This window comes from Balearica regulorum, chromosome 2 (assembly GCF_011004875.1).
Source record: "Balearica regulorum gibbericeps isolate bBalReg1 chromosome 2, bBalReg1.pri, whole genome shotgun sequence".
In the NCBI taxonomy this organism is placed as follows: domain Eukaryota; kingdom Metazoa; phylum Chordata; class Aves; order Gruiformes; family Gruidae; genus Balearica; species Balearica regulorum.
Window position 1 is genome coordinate 41,770,260 of NC_046185.1, and position 20,920 is coordinate 41,791,179.

Sequence of the window (20,920 nt, forward strand, 5' to 3'; positions counted from 1 at the left end):
CTTTTCCTAGTAACTTCCACCCTGGAGTTACTCTAAAAATCCTTGCAGGATTAGCCTGCAGTTATCCAGAAAGAAGGAACTGCACATGTTTTCAAAGGAACGGTCATGTAGCTTGCTCTTATCAAAATATTAATGAAAGCAAGCAGATTACAAAAACTCTCTTAATCTTACACAGGCTATTATGGTGAATGGCCATATAAATGAATTCTATATAACTGTGTTCATTCAGTCCCTTAGCCCCACCACTTTTCTTTTTAGTTAAACATTACAGTTACAATGTTAGTTGTCTGGTCTGTCATTGCTCTGAAAACAACTTAATTCCTTTTAGATAATCCTGAAAGTATAAGTACTGCACTGTATTGTGTAGGCAAATTAATCAGTGGTAAAGCAAAATATTGACATTATCCATTTTATCAACATTAGTTTTTACTCCTCACCTGCACGCATGGCTCTTTATAAACAGTGACATCCGCAGCCACTCTAAGAAGGTTTGTTCACAGAAACACATGACTGATGCCAAATATTTGCCCACTTCCAAAAGATTTCCTTATTTAACTTTTTTTTTTAAACAGTGTTAATGTGATTTTCATTAGCCCCTCTTTAAGGGCTAATCAGCACAATTTACCTGTGCACACATCACACTGAGGGATTTATCAGTAGATTAGTGACATAAAAGAGGTACCAGAGCTACCATTACAACAACACATATTTACAGGGAAGATGTGGAATAATACACAAACAAGTCAAAGCCTTTCACATTACTGGATAGCTCTTCAGGCTCACTTGCTCCCTGGTTTTGCTTCAGTAGGGGTTGCTCTTCCTTGCAAGTTGAATAGCAACATGAAGGCGGAGTGAAAACAGCCATATTTCCCGTACAGATAAACATCGATGACCTCCAACCGTTCAGTGGTGCAGCAGTTCACATGAGTGTGTCCCACTGTTTCTGTTCCAGGTCTGGCTCCCCCTTTTACCATGCCCTGGCTATTGCCATGCGTGGGAGAAGGAAAGCAGGTCGTGGTGCCGTGGCTTCCCCCCGCCAGACTGTCCCTGCATGGCTCCTGAGGCTTCACACGCACACCACCATGCCAGCTAGGCTGGCCAGGGTCCACTCCTGGCTGGTTTCCCCTTCTTGATGTCTGGCATCTTCTCGCAAGAGTTTCTGTCAGACAACGATCACCAAGGGTCAAAATTCATCACAGAGATGGCTTGCAGAGAGCAGCCTGGTGATCTGTGTGTTCTCATGCAACCCAGCTGCTGACAGGAAATGCAAGCACTTGAGGCAGACCTGGCTTCAGCCATTCTCCCTCTTTCACATCTGGTATTGCATTTTCTTTCCTAAAATGCTGTCCCCCTTCCCATGTGGTGGGGGAGAGAGCTGTAGCGGTCAGTGCCATGCAAGGATGCGGGCAGAGGCGGCACAGCTGGGGAGAGAGGTCCCTGCTGATCTGGGCATGCGGCTCCCTGAGGCTGTCAGCAGAGCAGAGAGCTCTGGGCAATGGGTCTTGGAGCCATGTATAGAAAGAGAGAAGACTCAATTATAAAGATTGCTAGTCTTAATGAGAGGAGCGGGACTCTCGGCTTCCACTGACTTTCCCTGGGAAAGTAGCTCACAGACACTTGCGTATTTATTGTTTCCTCTCTTGACTGGGCCAGAATAAATATCAGATAGACAGATAGGAAAACAGGTAGATTTTACAAGCCATATATTGGGTTAAGGCAGCCGCTATTAAATTTCAATTCAAAATTCAATTGTAGCCCTATGATAAGAATCGACCTTTTTAAATCTTGTCTTCTGCAGAGGCATTTTTTTCTGAGGAAAAGTATTCTGTAATGCCTTTAAGCCATCCAGAGGCAGACCACCAGAAAGCAAGGGGAAGGCTTTCCTCCTGAGCTGACTGAAAGACCTACTTAAACCTTGGAGTGTGACACCTGTTCTTCTGAGCTTGCAGAGAGACACACCATGGTCCACCTCCATTTAAAACCCCAATGCAACATCTACCCAAAGAAATTCTCTTAGGCATTGTATAGATACAGATGGGACTCTGCTAAATCTTCTAAGCACTGATCCAGTCCTGTCATCTGCTGAACACCTCGGCAAATTAGTACTACTTCGGCCTCTGAGAAGTGAAACATGGTTCTCCCCATTTAAGATGTGAAGCACTGAGACAATAAATGGCTTTACACGCATAAAATGTCTGTCACACGTGTAGACATTGAACCCAAACTGGCGGCGTCCCAGATAGAAGTGTCTCCCCAGGCCAACACACAGGCTAAGTGAAAGAGTGCCCAAGAGCCACATCCTGCACCTGCTGCTGGGCACCGTGCACATCAGCTAGGGCTCCTCACAGGGATGGCAAGGATTGCTGCAGCAGGTGAAAATAATCCTCTCCTGGAGCTCAGAACAACTCGAGTAATACGTATTATTCCCTACATTAGAGGTGTTCAAGGCTAAAAGACTCAGACGCCAAACTCATTAAAAACTTGGAAAAAGGACAACAAAGACCAGGGAAGTGCCATTTGCATTCATACTAAACATCATCAAGGAGTCTTAAATTCTTGGGGTTTCTTCCCAACTGAAGAAACTTTGCAGATCTTGCACCCCTTTTCCCACAATTTAAAAATATACTTGAGAGATTAAAAAGACCTCACCTTGCATTTTTTCATTTATCCATGTTAGGTGCTGAGTAACTTGACAAGCATCCTCTTTCCTCCAGCTGATCAGAGGCTTTCTGTGGGCACATTTGACTGAGAGAGTAACGCTATTTCTTAAGAACTGAAACTTTCCATAGCAGGGTGCTGGGTTCTGTGTGAAGCCTTTCAAGCAGGTTCACAGCTCTGCCATGGCACTTCTTCTTTGAGACACTTACGCTAGGTAGCCTGGCCTCGTTTTACAGCAAGCCAGTAGGTTTGGTACCCATGCCAAAGGCTGACCTCTCTGGGTTTAAGCTGCGACCCATGACTGTTTCAGCTGGCTCTGGTGGGGGTCCATAGCCACTTTTATGTTGTTTGTCTGGGAATAAGGCGCTATCTTTTGTGTCTACCTCTCTCAAACAACCTTTTGGGAAAGAAGGACCCATCTACCCTGAGCTTCTTTGGAAATACTACGGGAGCCAAAGTGCTGCTGCTGTGTTGTGTGAGCTGCAGTGACCAGAATGTACCCCACTCCTGGGGTCAGCCAGCAGGTCTTCTCAGTGTGTTTGTTTTTCTGCTAGCTCTTTTCCTTCCCAAGCCAGCTGAGGAGTTTCCTTAGGGCCCAGTTAGGAGTGAGAAGCAGGTAAGGGAATTGGAAGAGGACAGAGCCGTGTCCAGCAGAGCTCGGCAGCGGCAGCAGGGCAGAGCACTACAGTCTCTCAGTACATTTTCTACCCTACTGTCTTCTCAACATCTGCTCTACTGTCTTCACAGCAGATTTGGAAGACTTTCCTGGAGGAAGCCAGAAAGTTTCTGCAGGAGACAGAAATGAAAATATTTAGAAATTTTGTTTCAGTCAGATGTACTTTCTTTCTCTTTCTCTCCCTCTCTTTTTTTAATGGAATCTGTTGCCTAAACATTTCCCTGCTTTTGTCTCCAGTTCTATTCTGCTCTTACTTGAAAGCAGCAATTTTGCTCAAGAGATTTATAGCAATAGAAAATAGAAGACAAAAGTCTCATTGATGATTTCAGACAACAAAGGAAAAACTGAACAAGAAGGTAATTAAAGTAAAATCCTGAAAGCTCTTCATTCTACAAGGTAAAAAAAGTGTCTCTAAATCCCAGTTTAATTTTTCTTGTCATGTTGACTATCCAGCTCCAATGAATAGACAAAATGTTCTACTGTATCTCCCTTTGTGTACATATTTTTAATTCTTTTTCCTGCACTTGTATTACAAAAGATTGAGAAGCTGGAAGCAGTTTTGTGTGCAAAGGAAGGGTATTTGCTCTGCAGTCTGATGCCTATTCAGTTTTAAACCTGTTTTGAATAATGAATTGTAATCTATTGTAATTAAATATAAAACATTAATTAATTGAGTATTATTAACAAAGTAAACCAAGAACAGTTTGTAAAGTTTATATTTCCTTTTACAGAAATTTCTCTACATATGAGAACACTCTCTTCTAACCCTTACTTAAAGCCTCTAAGCCAATCACAAAAGGCATTTTTCAGTTTCAGATGTGAGAAATGCATTCCTTTACGCAATATAATATTATATTATTTGAAGTGTAGAATTATTTTATGAAGAGTTTATGAAAGAATTCTACCAGCAAACCCCAGATTTCTCTAATTGCTTATATTTTTCTACACATCAGTTCCAGCAGAAAGATGCATATGAGAAGTATCATTGAATTGCTGGAATACACAGAATATACATCACTTGATAATCCGGGTCTGAAAAGCCACTATCATTTCAAGCACTCTGGCACCAAGAAGATTCTTTCTTAGAGCAAAAGTTCCAGCCAGGGGGGAGTAGATGAATTTATTAAATGTTTCTCAGTTTTTACTTCTTAAGAGTTAATTGATTCTGCCCCACATCATAGCACTTTGAAGGGCAGCTGAGGTTGAAGGTACTTGTCTCTGGGCCATCTTCATGCACATAAAGGTTTCTTCCGTTTGGAGAAGCACAGCGTTGCCCAGGATAGTTATGATTACTGAGGCAAAACAACATCTTTGGCTGCATGCCACTGTGTACCCCCTATTCCCTTCTTTGCTATGCCCCAGTTGCATGGAACCTGCTTACTATAACATATCACTGAGCTACAGGATGTGCCTGCCAGGATCCAGCACCTGAGGGTACAAACTCAGGTACAATTGCTCTTTCCTCTTACACTCACACTGAGGGCAGCCAGTTTCCCAGTGCCCCAAGAGCAAATACAATAATCCCTTAAAGCTCAGTAACTGCTGGGCTTTTGAAAGGACAAATTTCTGAAGGAAAAGTGCTTCTAGGCTCTGAGGGGAGAGAGAATGAACAATGGCTCTGCTGTTCAACGAGGATTTGCCTTGCAGCAGCATCCAAACACCAGTATTTCACCAGCAACGCAAATATTTTCTGCACCTTGTGTCAAGCCAGAGATTAATTGTTAAAGCAGATATTTGTATTAGGACACATGAGAGCACACCCTACAAAAGTATGTAGACACCATAGCCTTCACCCTGCTCAGAGAGCAGCATCAGCGTATTCTACTAAGCTGTATGCAGAAAATGTCATTTGCTCCCTCCTAAGGAGGGTTTTTACAGACTCTCTATGGTAGTGCTAATTCTGTGACATGGATCAGGAATAAAGTTGCAGCTCAGCAATCCCTTTAGCCCTTTGTCTCCCAACATTTCAAGACCCGCTGTCAGTAAAAAATAGATAGGTTCAGGTTTATGTCTTTAGCTCCCTCTCCTCCTAAGTGGAAGAGAGTGTTTGCATGGGATTTGTGTAATAATAATCCAAACACATAATCCAAACAGCCATCTTTCCTAATATTTTACTGTCGTCTTTTCGGTTTGCATAACCCCTGTGAGGTTTGCAGGCTGCATCTAGTTCCTGCAGGGAGGTGGCAAAATCACAGCAAATCAGGCTCTTTGCTCTATAATTTCCCAAAGATCAAAGTTTAGTTATCATTAGAATGTAAATGTCACAATATTATGAAACTGGTGCATCAGGATAGAACGTATCTTCCTCTTTGAAAGTGTTTCTATGTGATGTGACATTTTGGTAACATTTGAGGGAAGACTTTTTTTTCTCTCTCTTTAATGATCTTTCTCAGCTTTTTTTTTGGCCAGTATAAGTATGCTACTCCCACCTGCTAAAATAACATTTAAAATAAAGTATTTCACAAAGTCTTTTTCTTTTTCAAACTGGGTCCAACATCCACCTTGTTATTTTATTTAATCTGTTTCTCAAGGCAAGAAAAGAGGGGTTGAGTTCATGAATATTAAGAAAGCATCGCTCCCAATCTGTTTATAAATATTCCCAAATGATCAGTATACCACGGCAAGAGTTGGGTTGCTGGAGTGTATGGGAGCTGGGGATCCACTTGAGAAAAACAACAAGATAAAATCCAATAAAATAGTTACTCCTTTGAGCAATAAAATTATTTATCTTAAACTTGTCTCTGTGAACTACAGAAATGACAGTCCATAAAGTATTTCAGCTTGTCCAAGGACACAAACAGCTGGTGATCCTGAAACAGTACAATTTCTTGGGCTTTTCTTCTGAATTCAGCCCTAAATTGCATCAGAAGTTACTGTTTTCTGAAGCTCCTCTATAGGCGAATTGCATGTTGTATACCATATATTGCTACAAAATGTAATGTCAGAGAACAGCAGCTAGCAATCTGAACTATCATCAAGGAAATTTTACCGAAGCTACAATCCCCAGCAAGCATTCTCAATGTCAGGATTTTTCTCATTTTTTTCAAGCCCATCAGGACAACGTGATTCAGCTGATATGTTTCAGGAGATCGCAGAAGGCAGTTTTCACTAATTTAAGTATCAGGGTGGTTTAGTGGGAATTCTTTTCCAGAAATGGCCAGAGCAGAAATGGAAATGTTTTGAAGTGGTCTTCGCTAGTCTGTTTCCCTCGTGTTGGTATAATTCACTGACTTTTTCAAACTCTCTACTAACCAAAATCCCATCTGACGCATGTGTGCAAATGTTGGTTGCCTTTAAAGTCCCACATGGAAGAAAAAGCCCAAGGAAATGTAACAAATGTAAACAGCCAACACCTTCCCTCCACCCCCACCCAAAAAAAAAAAAAAAAACCAAACCCAAAAAACCCAAACAACCCACTAACAAAAAACCCAACCCCAAAACCCCACAAAAATACCCCCAAAACCCAAAAGAAAAGAGAAACCAAAGGAGGATTTTCTGAAAAACGTTACAGACAACAAAGTGATGGAAGAAAGCTACTCTTTAGGTTTCCATTTGAAAGGAAAGAAAGAATATTGCTTTTGTGAGATGCTTGAATCCTGACCATCATACACCGTCTCCAGAGTGAGATGTAGCACATGTTATCAGCTCATGTTTGTCTGTTTCTTCTCCAATCAGTCAATTAAACCAACAGGACCGAGGTTTCCAAAGACGTATTACGTAAAGCGCTGACTGCAGGAACCATGTAGTGATTATATCAGGTAACTCTGGTACGTTGGACTATTACTTAAACCCAGCAGCCTAGAAACATTCATCCCCACACCACCCCAGTTTAATAAATGATTAATGGAGCTAGTCAGTTCAGCCTGAGTTAAGCATTTATTCGGGGTCCCGGAGAGGTTGGGCAGCCGGTGCCGGGCAGAGGCTGGGCTGCAGACCGCCAGCTCCTGCGTGGTGTCACGGGTGAGCCTCCAAAGCACACCTTGCCTCATTTTGTACGGCCTTCCTGGGTCCGGGGAGAGGCAGGAGCAGCTCCTACTGCTTCCTAGCACCCCCAGACAGGCATGCCCATGTGATCTTTTAAAATGTATAGGTATATGTTTAAGTGTGTGTGTGTGTAGTACTGGCAATTACGCTTAAATGGAGCACCTCAGCCCAAAAGGGCTGTAAAGGAACACATTAATGCCTTTGAAATTAAGTATTTTAAAACATCAAGTGACGTCCTTTGTTATCAGCCGGTAAAAAGGCTAAATACTTTATGTATTTAAGTATGGATCTTAGGACAACTGGAAATAAAAAGGTAAAAACCCAAGCAAAAATTCCCCACATCGGTAAGATCCACTAAATAATTCTATGCTCACAAATATCTCTCTTCCAAGAAAGCAGAATCATGCTTGGGGTTGAAGACTATTCCAAACACCTTCGAAATTCATAAAATTCATGTTGATCATTTTAACCTACTGCACTTCTCCAGCCATAATAAATATGAAGGCAAGATAGAAAAGGTCAGTGCAGGAAATAACCTTAGGTGTCAGAAATTTCTGGCTCATGGTCTTTTTCTATAAGCATTAAAAAACACCTGCATTTTAAATTTTACCTTTTCAGGTACAAAATTTGCAAGACTGCTGAATCTTGGCATGGGGCTTTTGGTGGGAATATCCCTGCAGGGTCCTGATTCAGGACAAAACTCCTGAAGAGCAACAGGGGTTGGGTTTTTTTTAGCATAACTGCTTAGAGAGTCCTGCAATATTCTGTAGCTGTGAAAATGAAGCATCTGGAAACTGATAAAAATTAGCAGAGGATGAGGTGCTTCACGCACGGTGTCTGGGATTGCGTGCATAGTAATCAGAGTACTGCTATAGCCATGTTAGTCTGGGCGTAGAGAAGAGACCAGGTTTGTAGAGATTGGAAGTAACTTTTCTTAGATCAACAACAACATTGCAGCATCTTGTCAGCCATTATAAGGAGATAGCATTTCTTAAAGTTTTTGTTTTTTTTTTTTCAGTCATGCCACCTGATCTAACACCTACATGCTAAGGAGAAGGTAAATAATGTAAAAATTAAGTAATAAGTGTTATAACATTATAAAATAATGAAAGAAGACTTCTCCCTGCACCTCTGTTGACTGTATTACTCCCAACAGACACTTTGAGACTTGGATGAAGATGTGAGTGTGGTTCACAAAGGGCAGAGTCAAAGGACGTTTGAGAGGGACAACCTTGGGCAGGGACATAAATTACATAGCCTGGTATAAAAATCATCAAGAATAGCAACAAAAAGCAACGTACCAGCTTTAAGATCACTGAAAATTTAATATTGACAGAGAAATCCCAGCTCCACTGAAATCAGCAGCAGAACTTCACTGACTTCAGAAGAACCAATATATTCCTTGGGATGAGTAGAAGGCACCTCACCGAACTCAGGCAGGTCAAACTGCATTTGAAAGACCCTGCACTATGTTTTATGTATTGCCACTCTGAAACAGGCACCATATTGCTCTGCAGTGCAAACTCCCCATCACAAGTGCAACAGAGTGTGACTTTGAGCGGCACTGAGGTAAATTTCAAGGCGTTGGATGCTGGTAAATTCTATCTTGTTTTAATACCGAAATCTTTAATCAGAGTGTTAGTGGCATTAAAGAGAAATTTATTACAAAGTGTTTCTTGTAGGAAAGAAAACAAGTCGAGACTATATTTTTTTTTCCACATTTTGCCTTGGACATCTTAAGAAATACTTGCAATCTTAACTAGCTAAGGTTTTTGTGTGTGTGTTCATTATAGCGCAGCCAGAATTATACCCTGTAACAACTCTGATAAGATTTGGAAAGGAAACAAAGATTCAAATGCAGTTTTAACTTGGCTTGCTTTTTTTTTTTTTTTTTTTCTTTTTGAAAAAAACTATTTTTCAGATTCTGCTTATGTTTCTGTTTTGGTTTGTTTTGTTGTTGTTTTTTTTTCCTATGCAGATAAACACTATCAACTTACACCATCATGTCATTGTTACTGTGCAGCAGGCCACTTAAGAAAAGTCTGGTTTTCAGCCTCTGTTATTATAAACCAAATTCCGTTTTAAAATGACTAAATTGGTATGGAAATGTAGGACTGTTGCCTGTTATTGCAATGCTGTAATACATTGCATATGGAAAGCCTAAGTGATAAAGAGCTTAATTAACTTTGGTTTATATTGATCTATATGATCATAAAATCACCAGAGTTTGGAACAATTTAATTTGTTTTTAATAAGTGTTGCTTAAAAGACTAGTAATTACAGTCATAAACCAATTACTGAATTAAAGTGTAGTAAATTTAAAACCAAAAGCAGTCACAGGGTATTTCATTAGGAAGCCCACTAAGTCAGAACAAAAGTTAGTTTATGTTTATACAACACTGAAACTGCAGTAGCACCTGTGACAGGTGAAGTTTCAAGTCTTTTCCCACTCTAAACTCACATTCTTGAGGTTTCCAGAAACATTTATGTTTTGGCTTAACATTTCTAAGCACGGTCTCAAAGCTGTCTTGTTGATTTAAATGGACAGTGTTAATATGATTTCTGCACTGCATGGGGGTGAGAAATCCTGAGCAGATCCAGAAGTTGGTCGGTTGTGGTGAGTCCACAGTTGAAGAACTCTGGAGAGCAAGTTTATGGGTTAACAGAGCAAGAGCTGCTCTTGGCAGTCGACGGTTCTTGACTGATATATGAGCTAGATAGGTAAGAGGCAAAAAAAAAAAAAAAAAAAAAAAAAAAAAATCACTCTTTCAAGTCAAATAAAGTTCACCAGGAGAAAGCTGATATGCAGAGGTCAGGCTGGCTGAGAGATGATGGGATCCACAGTAACTGGACACTTGTACACATATAATACTAGGTTGTGACTCCCTTATGCTGAAAAATAACTATTTTTTCTTAACCTATTCCTAGGGAATCTTGGAGGAAGTTAAACATGGGATGGCAAAAAGATAGTGAAGACACAACTGTGTTAACATTTCTGTTATGAGAACACTTTGTGGTGTAGTAGATAGGACCTAACCTCTCCTAAAAGCTTGTGCTCCGGGTACCATGACATTAGGGCTCCATTTCTGAGGGAAGTGAGGAGGAAAGGGAGCTCTAAGGCAAAAGTAACTATTCTACTTGATGACTGCAGACTGTTGAACGCCCTAGCTCTCTTTAAGTGATCTTTGAAGTCAACATTGGGGGTTACAGATGTGACAGTTCCAAGATTGAGGGTTACAGATGTGGCAGTTCCCACAAATGTATCACTAGGGTTCCCCACAAAGATTTGAAAAGGACTTATAAAATAACTAACTGAAAGAGAAACTTGTAAAAGGTTATTAGTAATAGATCATGAATCTTAAGAATGGCAATTGCTCAAGAACTTCGACGAACCAATTATAGGTTTTTTAACAGATAAAAAATTAACAAAATCTGAAGATGGAGTAAAGTTATTTTGGTTCCTCCAGAGCAAGCAAAGAGCCTGACGAATGCCCCAGACTCTAAGACAGCAAGCTGTGTGGGCAGAATAACGTCGTGAGGTCAACTGTCAACTAATCCAAGGCCATACATATTTGAGGGACGCCTTGAGTAACATGCAGTTGGGTACTAAGTCAGGTGTAAATATTCAGGAAAAAGCGGTTCCTACTAAGGACTGTTCAATGGAAACGTGCTCAACACATAGCCTTGGACAAAGCAAAGAGAATTTTGCCTGAGCTTGAACACCATGTCTTGTCTATCAGTGACCCATCATAGCTGCTCACATCACTGCTCTCCAACCCCATTCTGTCACCATGATCTAGGTTAGCCTTAACACTCTGAACAATGTGTTGCTGCTTTCTATTGTTTTGTGGGTTGCTGGTTTTATAATGAGGATGATTGTGACTGAAGTGGGTTAGGGAGAGATGGCATGTGGTGGTGTGCTGACAGATCTGGTGACACTCTGCCCCACGAATGGCAGGACGGGGCAAGAAGCTGTGGTAAGGCTGTCAGGGGTGACTCACTTCAGACGTGTCCTGTAAAGCTCGACCATTGCTCCAAAGACAAGAAAATATCATTAGTGCTACATCAATGGCATATGCATGGATAACAGACCTTCTCATTTTGACTATGCTAGTCAGTTCTGCTAGGACTCCCTGGAGCAGGGAGGATGAAAAACTCTGTTGGCTGTTTAGCTTGCCCAAGAAAGAGTTAAGGGCAGACACGATCACAGTCTTTGCACCTACACAGTGAGAAAAATGGTGGTAGTGGGCTCTTCAGCCTGAAAAACCAATGTACAGCAGTACTTCGGGGCTGCTGTTTGAAGCTGGACAAATTCAGACTGGAAAGGAGATTACAATTTATCTAAGCAGAGGGTTATCAACCACTGAAATGATTTAGCACATGCTGTTGTGGGTTCTCCATCACTGCCTTTGTTCAAATCAAAATGGGATTTCTCAACTGAAATACAGTCTGTAATTCAAAGGGGAATTAATTCATGCCTGGTTATAATTGATGTTATGGAGAAAGTCAGACAAAACAATTACAGTGATCTCATCTGGCCTAAAAATCAATGAGTCTATTTAAAAGGAAAAAAGAAAAAAAGCCCAACATAACAAAACTCACTCAGGAGGAATTAACTTCTGGAGATTGCATTTCACAATGGCATATCACTTTCCACTAATGCAAATTTGTACCTGGGGTGATAGTGCTGCATTTCTTAAAAATACAGTTTAAGGAGGCAAACTACTCTTTAAAGGAAGTAGTTCTTGTAATTCTTGGGTGAAATTCTTGGTGGCAGAAATGACAGGAGTTTCACTTCTACAGGGGGTTAGAAGTTCATCTGCTTTTCCCGCCTTTCACAGCCATAAGCACGCCTCATTCTGCAGGATTTTACAAAAGGATACAGGGGACTTTCTGCTCTGCAAGTTGTGGTATTTCTTCTGGAAATGAAAAAACCCAGCATACACTGGCCGAGTGGTTGGCTTTGATCTGATGATTTCTCGAAGTCAGGGATTAGATGAGCAGAGAATTGTCAGCTACAATTTCAACTACAGAGAACTGCAGTTACATCAGTGTGGCATCCTCAGCAATAATGATTTGGTGTTTTTTATAGTCTATCACTGAGAAGGACTCAAAATCAAAGTGAAAATGCAGAGTACCTGCAAAGTACCAGCTACCAACCCAGAAATTTAACTACTTATGGAAAGGAATATGATGAGTTTTTAATATGATGAAAGAAAATAGATTACATGAAAGAGACAATGGATAAAGTTTCCAAAGCAAAGACAACAATCCTCTTTATAGCAAAGTTACACTATGCTTAGTTGCAGAAGTGGTCAAAAAAACATTGGGACCTCAGCAACATAAAGCTGGCTGCATCTTGGTACACTGATACGTTATCTCAGTGCACACACTGAATTGTCAAAGACATTTCCAAGTATACATCCAAGTATCCCAGAGAAGTTTCCTGTTCCAATCCTGACCAGGGCTGACCGCCAAGCCGAAATGCAGCATTTCGATGCTCACGTTCATGTTTCAAGGCTTGAGAAGGCAGTAAATCCAATCACACCTCTCAGCAGTTGCCAACATGCAGTGAGCTGTTCTGCAATGCAAAACATAATCCGTAAAAAGAAAAAATCAGTAGCCTCCCTTTATTTAGAGTTTTCAATGGTTTACATGTGTCAATCATGTACATACTTTACAATATTTGGTATGAGCATGGACCCCTTTTTTGTAGTGTGAGCACTCCTGGAGAGCCAAAGAAAAGAAGAGGGCAAATAGTTACCTCTCCTAATTACTTTCCAGAGTCTCTATTCCTACATCTTACTACAGAGAACATATCTCTAGGTTTGGCAGATTTTTCTTGGAAAGAACTGAAAAAAGGAGGGGTTGTAACTGCTGTAAATGCCTGCCTGAACTTACAGATTGGTCTGAAACAACAGCTGGCAGCTGTGCTGAGAAAAGCAACCCTGTCTTGGGAAAGGGTCCTCTCCAGAAAAGACTGAGATCTCAAAATTCAGTTTCCAAAGAATTCTGAAAGCTCCCACAGAGTAGAAAACACCAGCACTTGTGGTGCTGAAGAGCAGGGACTCCAAGCACAGCATTTTCCACCAAGGCAACCTAAGCACAGGACACATTGGATTTTGATGACCGTGAATTCTCCAGGTTCCAAAGATTCACCCAGTTTAGGCACAAGCCACTTCCTTCATGGCAGATGTGAACTGATACATCAGGAGCTACCAGGTGCTTCACTATCCATCACCGTGATGTGATATATTGTGATACACCACCTCCACGCTTAGCAAAGAGTATGCGCTTACAGGCCACATAAGCAACGCATTGCAGTGCAGGGGTTGCCAGGACAGAGTGAAACAGATATTCCTAAAGATGACAGGACATAACCACACACTGTGGTGCCAGGAAAGACAGCCATGCAACAGATGCATTTGCTTATGTTTTCTGAAGGAGAATCGTCTTTGGAAAGCAGGGCAAAGAGAACCTGGTAAAGCAGCAGCCATCTTAAAGCAGCAACTTGGACAAAAGCCCTACTTATTTTAAAGATGGAAGCAGAGATTTACTGCTCTTTCATGACTCACTTGTCAATCAAATGCTTTGCTAGAAATAAAGCAGAAGAGTTTCAACTGAATTATTTGATTTGGGGTTCCTTTAACTTGAAGGTGCCTTTTTTTATTTCCCCTGTTCCACAGAAAAAATTCTCAACCTCAGTTGTATTATGCACTTCTGAAAAACAAACAGGGCTCAAAATGAGTTATTTCTTATGGGAAACTATTCTGTTGGGAACACATTACACATTCCATTTACTAATCAGAATCTTCTGATAATTTTTACTGTGCATTGCAAATGCAGGCAGCCTGCGTTACATCTGCAGTGCTCAGATAGACTGGAACTGCTCCAAACTGCTTCTCAAAAATGTATTTCTAAAATTTCCCATACATTTACTGTTCCTTCATCCCGGTCACTGACGCATATTTTTTCAGTGGACTAACTACATGCATATCAATAGCGCAGTAGTGTTACATGGACCATAGTATTAAGAAATAACAGACTGTCTTTCAAAGTACGTAGAAAGTGTTGCCTAAAGAAATAAATGCTTCAACCTGAGACTAAAAATATCAAGGCAGAAGGATAAATGGGCTCAGCTTACAGTAAAAAAAGCAACAAGAAAACTCAAATTTCATTTATATACTTCATGAGACAGTTTCATATGGCTGGTTATAAATAAAGTGGAGACCCAGGTTGTTGTCAGAAATATCTCCCGGATAAGCCAAACTGGCAAACAGCGGCAGCTCTGATTTCTGGTTTCACCACTCAACATCAGAATGCTGAGGTCCAGGAGAAAAGATCTTCAGCTCCTGAGTAGCTGACATGAAAACACGGGTCTGGGAAAGAAATAGCAGTGAAGGACGGAGGAAACATGGAGGCAGGAAGCATTGTTCTGCAGAAGTGTACCCTCCTGCAGCACGGTGGGAAGGGACACATGAGGACACGGCTCAGCCAAGGAGCTCCTGAATGAGCCATTTCCCCCACCCCCTAACTACTAAATCGCTGTAGAAATGCTGCTTATTTGCAGCAGCAAAAATGTTTGAGGTGCCATGCAGGGCAGGACTGAAAAAAAATGGCAATTTGTTTTCATCAGAAGCTCTGAGGGAGCCTGGGATTAGCATCTCATTCGAAGAGGCTGGTAATTCCATTCCAAAACGTTTAAAGGAGGCAGCTCCCGCCTCTGCTATTGCACAAAAGTGCCTCCCGCAAAGGCGGTGGTTTCTGAAGGAACCGACTGCAGATAACTTCCTGGACTCCTGGACCTCTCGTATCGTTCTCATCTCTGCTGTGTTTCACTGCTGAGAGTACAAAGACCTCCAGTATTCTTATCTTGCCATCTCCACTTAGGGGAATGAGAGAAGCATTACAAATGAGTCTGTAGGGATGTATTGTGAGAGTGGCAATAAAAACTAAAAAGCCGGCACTGGGGGCCGCAGCCACTCAGATCTGTTGGGAGCACTGAGCAGTGAAACTGTTCCACATTCCTGCTCTGAAAAGCTTGTTCACTGAAACACGGCGACTAGCACTGCTCCTGCAGACTGTTCCTGAGGAAGACCTCACGCTCGAACCGTCATGGCTAATGTTATTTTCAGATCACATTTCTGCTTCCCCTTCTGTTCTCCTACAGACCATGTGCTAAAGCAGCAGTCTCTCCCCTCACTGTCCCTCCGCACCAGACAGGACATGAGCAGGATATGCTAACATCAAGGTCACTCTAAAAATTCATGTTCTCTCTCCTGCTTCCTTGTTTAACAGTTTTATAGACAGCAAGTCTATAACTTATTTTTGGACGCTAACAACTTGCTTGTAGCTGTTGGGAAAGACACACGTGTAATTGTCAGCATCAGTCAGGAAAAGCTTCTGTATGCTTTGTTTTTAATCAAGTTTTTCTTCTTAAGAGGTTCAACGTCTTCATAAGCCAGCTAACAACCCTGTATTGTTATCTACATAACCTGCTTTCATCTGGCACAATGAAAAAAAGTGCAGGGTGTCAATAGCTGCCAGGTGTTCATATTGAACTATTTCTCTAACTCAAAATAATATTAAAAAATTAAAACAAACCACCACCACCACTCACAGACACATTAAGCCAATGGATTAGATTTCCTGTGTATTACTATGATCTATTAATGATTCTTAAAAACGCTGAACTAAAAAATGCTGAAATAAAAATATAATTAATTGCCCAGGCCTGGCTGGTGGCATGGCTTTATAGAGTTAGTCCCTCCTTCCAGCACAGCCAGCCTTCCTCACAGCTGGCATGGTGGGCTGTATCCCAGAAGGGGCTGATGCAGCTGCAGGACTTTACTGCTCCTGAAGTCACAGAGGCTCTCTCCTTCAGTCAGCCAGTCAGACTGCCGACTTTTGCCCAGTATCCACTGAATCTGAGTGCTCTGCCATGATTTCAACCATGTGAAATGCCACTTTAGTCAGCGAAACGTGGTCAGGAAACCCCTTTCCATACGCTTTCAACACATTCCACAATTTCACAGCATTACACATCTGTTCACTCAGCAGCCCCCTGAAAATCCGACGTGTCACTGAGCATCAGCTCTGTGTGGTAGTTGCATGGGAATAAGACCATCAGAAAAACCTCTAATTCCACACTACAGCTGCCTTTGTGATTTAAACCATATGTGTCCCCGAGCCCCGACAGCGCAGGACTGTCCTGCCCATGGTGGGGGGTTTGCCAGGACAGGGCCCTGAAGTGCTCCCCTTGCTCCCTCTTCCCTAGCAGAGCTGGATGGAGGACAACCACGGGAGAAGCGTACACCATTCAATGGTGACTTCCTAGGAGCAGGGTCTGCCCTGAACATTTCAGAAATGATCCCTGGAATAAATAATGTCCCATAAATATCTTTGATATCACAGCTGACTACTTTGCAGTTTATTACTTAAACAGGGTTTGTGGTAGGGCGAGTTTGTTTTAAAATAGCATCAGTTGTACATTGCTCCTGAAACACCTCATTGGTGTTCAGAGATGAGCAAAAGGGGCACCCCTGAGGCTTGATATGAATATTCATGATGGCTCATTAGTTCCCAGTTTTTCCATAAGCTAGTCAGTAAAAAATTCAGAGAACAAATTATAACATGTGGACAAACAAGATATCCATGAGCCAGCAATGTGCCTTTGTGGCCAAGAAGGCCAATGGTATCCTGGGGTGCATTCAGAAAAGTGTGGCCAGCAGGTTGAGGGAGGTTGTCCTCCCCCTCTACTCTGCCCTGGTGAGGCCACATCTGGAGTTCTGTGTCCAGTTCTGGGCTCCCCAGTTCAAGACAGGGAACTACTGGAGAGAGTCCAGCGCAGGGCTACAAGGGTGATGAGGGGACTGGAGCATCTCTTGTATGAGGGAAGGCTGAGAGAGCTGGGTCTATTTAGTCTGGAGAAGAGAAGACCAAGAGGGGATCTCATCGACACTTATAAATATCTAAAGGGTGGATGTCAAGAGGAAGGGACCAGACTCTTTTCAGTGGTGCCCAGTGACAGGACAAGGGGCAACGGGCACAAACTGGAACACAGGAAGTTCCATCTGAACATGAGGACAAACTTCTTCACTTTGAGGGTGACCGAGCACTGGCACAGGCTGCCCAGAGAGGCTGTGGAGTCTCCTGCTCTGGAGATATACAAAACCTGCCTGAACACGATCTTGTGCAACCTGCTCTGGGTGATCCTGCTCTAGCAGGGGGGTTGGACTAGATGATCTCTAGAGGTCCCTCCCAATCCCTACCATTCTGTGATTCTGTGTGCTACCTATGTGTAAGGAGAGACACCCTGTGCTGGGCAGGTAGGTCCTGACGTTCTCCTCATACTAGTACTAGTACCTTGATAAGTTGTGTTTCACCAAACCTCTTCTCTGCCTCATCTCACAGATCTACATCCTGTAGAAAAATTATTTTTCATTAAAATATTTCAGTTCAGAGCATTATGCAAATCTTCTGGGGGTAAACACAGCAAAAGTAATTGAAAAATTAATGATAGCCTAGGCGCAACATATGCAGCTGCATGTATGGGTAGCATTTTCTAGGAGACTGTCTGGTGGCCTGGATGGTCCTCATCAGTGGCCTGAACGGTGCCACTGCAGAGGAATGCAGTACAGGGACAAATTTCTTGGCCCAGTGAGCAGAAGGAGCGGTAGATGGGGAATTTCAACACATCTAGCTAGACTCAGGGTGGTTTCTCCTTCATGCCACAGGATGAGACTGTGACCTTGCAGCTGCTTCCTTCTGTTTAGATCAGGGCTGTATCCTCTGGCACCCATATCAGCTAGGTATCGAGGGTCTGAAACAGCCTCTTTGGGTGACTAATTTTACTAGACACCATTTTATTAAGATCCATACATTTCTAAAAATGCCAGGCTACCACGGGACACAGCTGCAAGCCAGGAAGGTAAATAATTTGGTCAGAGAAAATGCTGGCTTTTTACCCTCTGAACCAAGCCAGGCTGATGGCCCAGGCAAATCCTGCTGCAAACAGCGGGTGCTCCAGGAAAGCCAGGAGGGATCTCTGAACACCTGCGCGAGGTTTCACAGCTCCCAGGGCTCCTACCTGCAGTGCCTGGATGGGTTTCCCCCTTCTGCTGCTTGGGGAGACAGAAGAATAGGTAAGACAGTGGTAGAAAACTAATGCACAAGATTTACAATAGGATAAAAACCCCACCTCCAAATAAGGCAAAATATTAAGCTGTGACAGCGGGTGAAACCCTGCCCGCCCCACTTAAAACCAGTGGTAAAATTCCCATTGACTTCAATGGGGCTAGAATTTGGGTATCTTGGTTTTTTCATGGTCTTCCCAGACAAAGCTCCCAGTCATGCCACTGTGGGGAAACCCTGTAAGGTTTTATTAGCTTCTTTGGCTCTGTTTCACTGTATGGCATTTCAGGGAAAAAAACTCAACCCTGCAATTTCATTAGGAAACAACAGTAAAACCAAATCATTTTTATAATATGACTTCTTGCCTGCTCTCTACCTCCCAAATTCAATACCAAAGCATATACTGATACAAGGCTCCTATTTTCACTCAGTCTGCAGGAGGTTTGAAAGGCCTCACTGGCCGAACACGCTAGAAACAAAACCATGGGAAATCGAAAGCTTTACGACAGCTCTTTGTTCAGAGTCCTTCAACACAAAAGAAAATTCAGCAGATGGACTCAAACCCATAAGCTCACAGAAAGCATTTTCAGATGGGATGAGTTAGGTTTGTGCCAGATATGTGTAAGCTGATATGCTCCAAGATATGCAAAACATGGATAAAGAAAACAAAGCCTTTGCCAAAACCTAATACTATAATTTTCATGCAGTCACATTAACTGAACCTGTGCTTCCCAGTCTTCTTTGCAGGCCAACATTAATAAATAAGACTATGTTAATTTTCTGTTGCCCCCCCACAATCTATTTAAAATAAAGAACAAAACCACCATCCTCCAAAACTTTAGTAAAATAAAGTTCATGTTCAGTGAAGCACCCTTTTATCCTACTACTTAAGCCACCCCAAGTCACTGTCAGTACATTTCTAAACACTCTCTGCTGAGAGTAGCAAAGCTTTTACAGTTCAGAATGGCAAGACTGACTTCATAAAAGATTAATATACTTGAAAAGCAGGTCATTTATTAAAAGATCTTTTAAAAGCTTCATTTCTTAAAAAGCAAATCTACCCACCTCCGCATCTCGTCTGAAAGCATTTGCATACACAGCTGTTCTCCAAACTTCAACCCTGTTTTTTGGGGGGTTTTTTTTGGTTTCTTTTTCCCCTTCTTAATTTTAGAAGATATGAATAGCAAATGAATTTATTCAAGCAGTGGCATGCTTCACCACACGCCTTCTGCTTCCAAACACTGATTTATGCCATCTCCCATACGAACACACACATACCCTTTTCCCGTACACAGGGTTGAGGTGTCAGACCCTCAGCCCCAGGGCTGCACGAGATGGCAGCCTGGGGATTTTACCTTGCAAACCGGCTCTGCTCTTACCACAGCAGGAAGTCTGCCGCAATAGCCAGATGAGGACAGACCTTGTCCCTCCTGGATCTCCCAGTGCTGGATCTTCTTGTTTTCTGACAGTCTTTTTAGGCAGTGCTCTTTGGCCGACTGCCTGGGCACCGAGCAGGCAGTGCAAGTGGTCTGGATGCCACAGGTGTAAGACACACAGGTACCATCCAAATGGCAGAAGGCAAAATGGTAACTACTGCTTGGATAGCAGGCCTCTTTCCACTGCAAATTGTGCCACCTTTGCACACCATGGTTCTCAAGCCAGCACTCTGTATAGCGCTAAAGAAATAGCAAGGGTGTGCATTGATACAGGCAATTTTGGACCATGAGGTGGATATTTCCAGCTGTTTGACATCCTCTTCTTCATGAGTGTTTTCAATCGCCTACTTCTTCCTAAAGAACCACCTCTTGCTGTTTCATTTTTGCAAATAACATGGCACACCAGAAAATTAAAAAACTAATCCATTAAACAGACCACTCTCTGTTCAGGACATGGCAGCTCAACTGCAGCCACAGAGTCTCTCTTGGAAACAGGCTGCCATGAATATGGGGCTGTAGAAGACAGGACATGTTGTGGGAAAGTTGGTTGGGGATTCAGGGGAATTAACATAACTGAAGGATGAGGGTGCTTAAGAAGAGGCTAAGCAAGGAGAAGGTGATGACCTTGGTCATACATTTCAGAGAAGAGAAGATGAAAATGCCAAGCAAGACAAGGAAGGAACATGCAGAAAGGAAGAATGGAAGCTGGGAAGACTCAGAAAAGGCAAGATACCAAGAAGGTGGAGAAGACTTGCAGTACCAAAAGCAGGAAACAATAATAGCACAGATACTAGCACTCTCTTACTCTTGTCATAAGACCATCATGAAAATTACTGTAAATTTAGAAGAATGACATTTAAGAGACTACAGTTTTTGTTATATAATTGATTGTTTTTCAAGAAAACTAAAAACTAAAAAAAAAACCAAACCAAAAAACCGAAAACCACTTATCATCACTGAGTTTCAATGGGCAGCCACAACCAAATTCTTAAGTGATCAAATATAAAATATGCCTAAAGGCTGTTCATACCTA

The 20,920-nt window shown here is 42.1% G+C and overlaps 1 protein-coding gene across 1 annotated transcript in view; it reads right to left on the reverse strand.

The window, feature by feature from the left end:
* Positions 1-20,920, reverse strand: part of FAM110B (family with sequence similarity 110 member B) — a 156,131-nt gene that overhangs the window by 16,348 nt on the left and 118,863 nt on the right. The gene's annotated exons all lie outside the window — the stretch shown is intronic.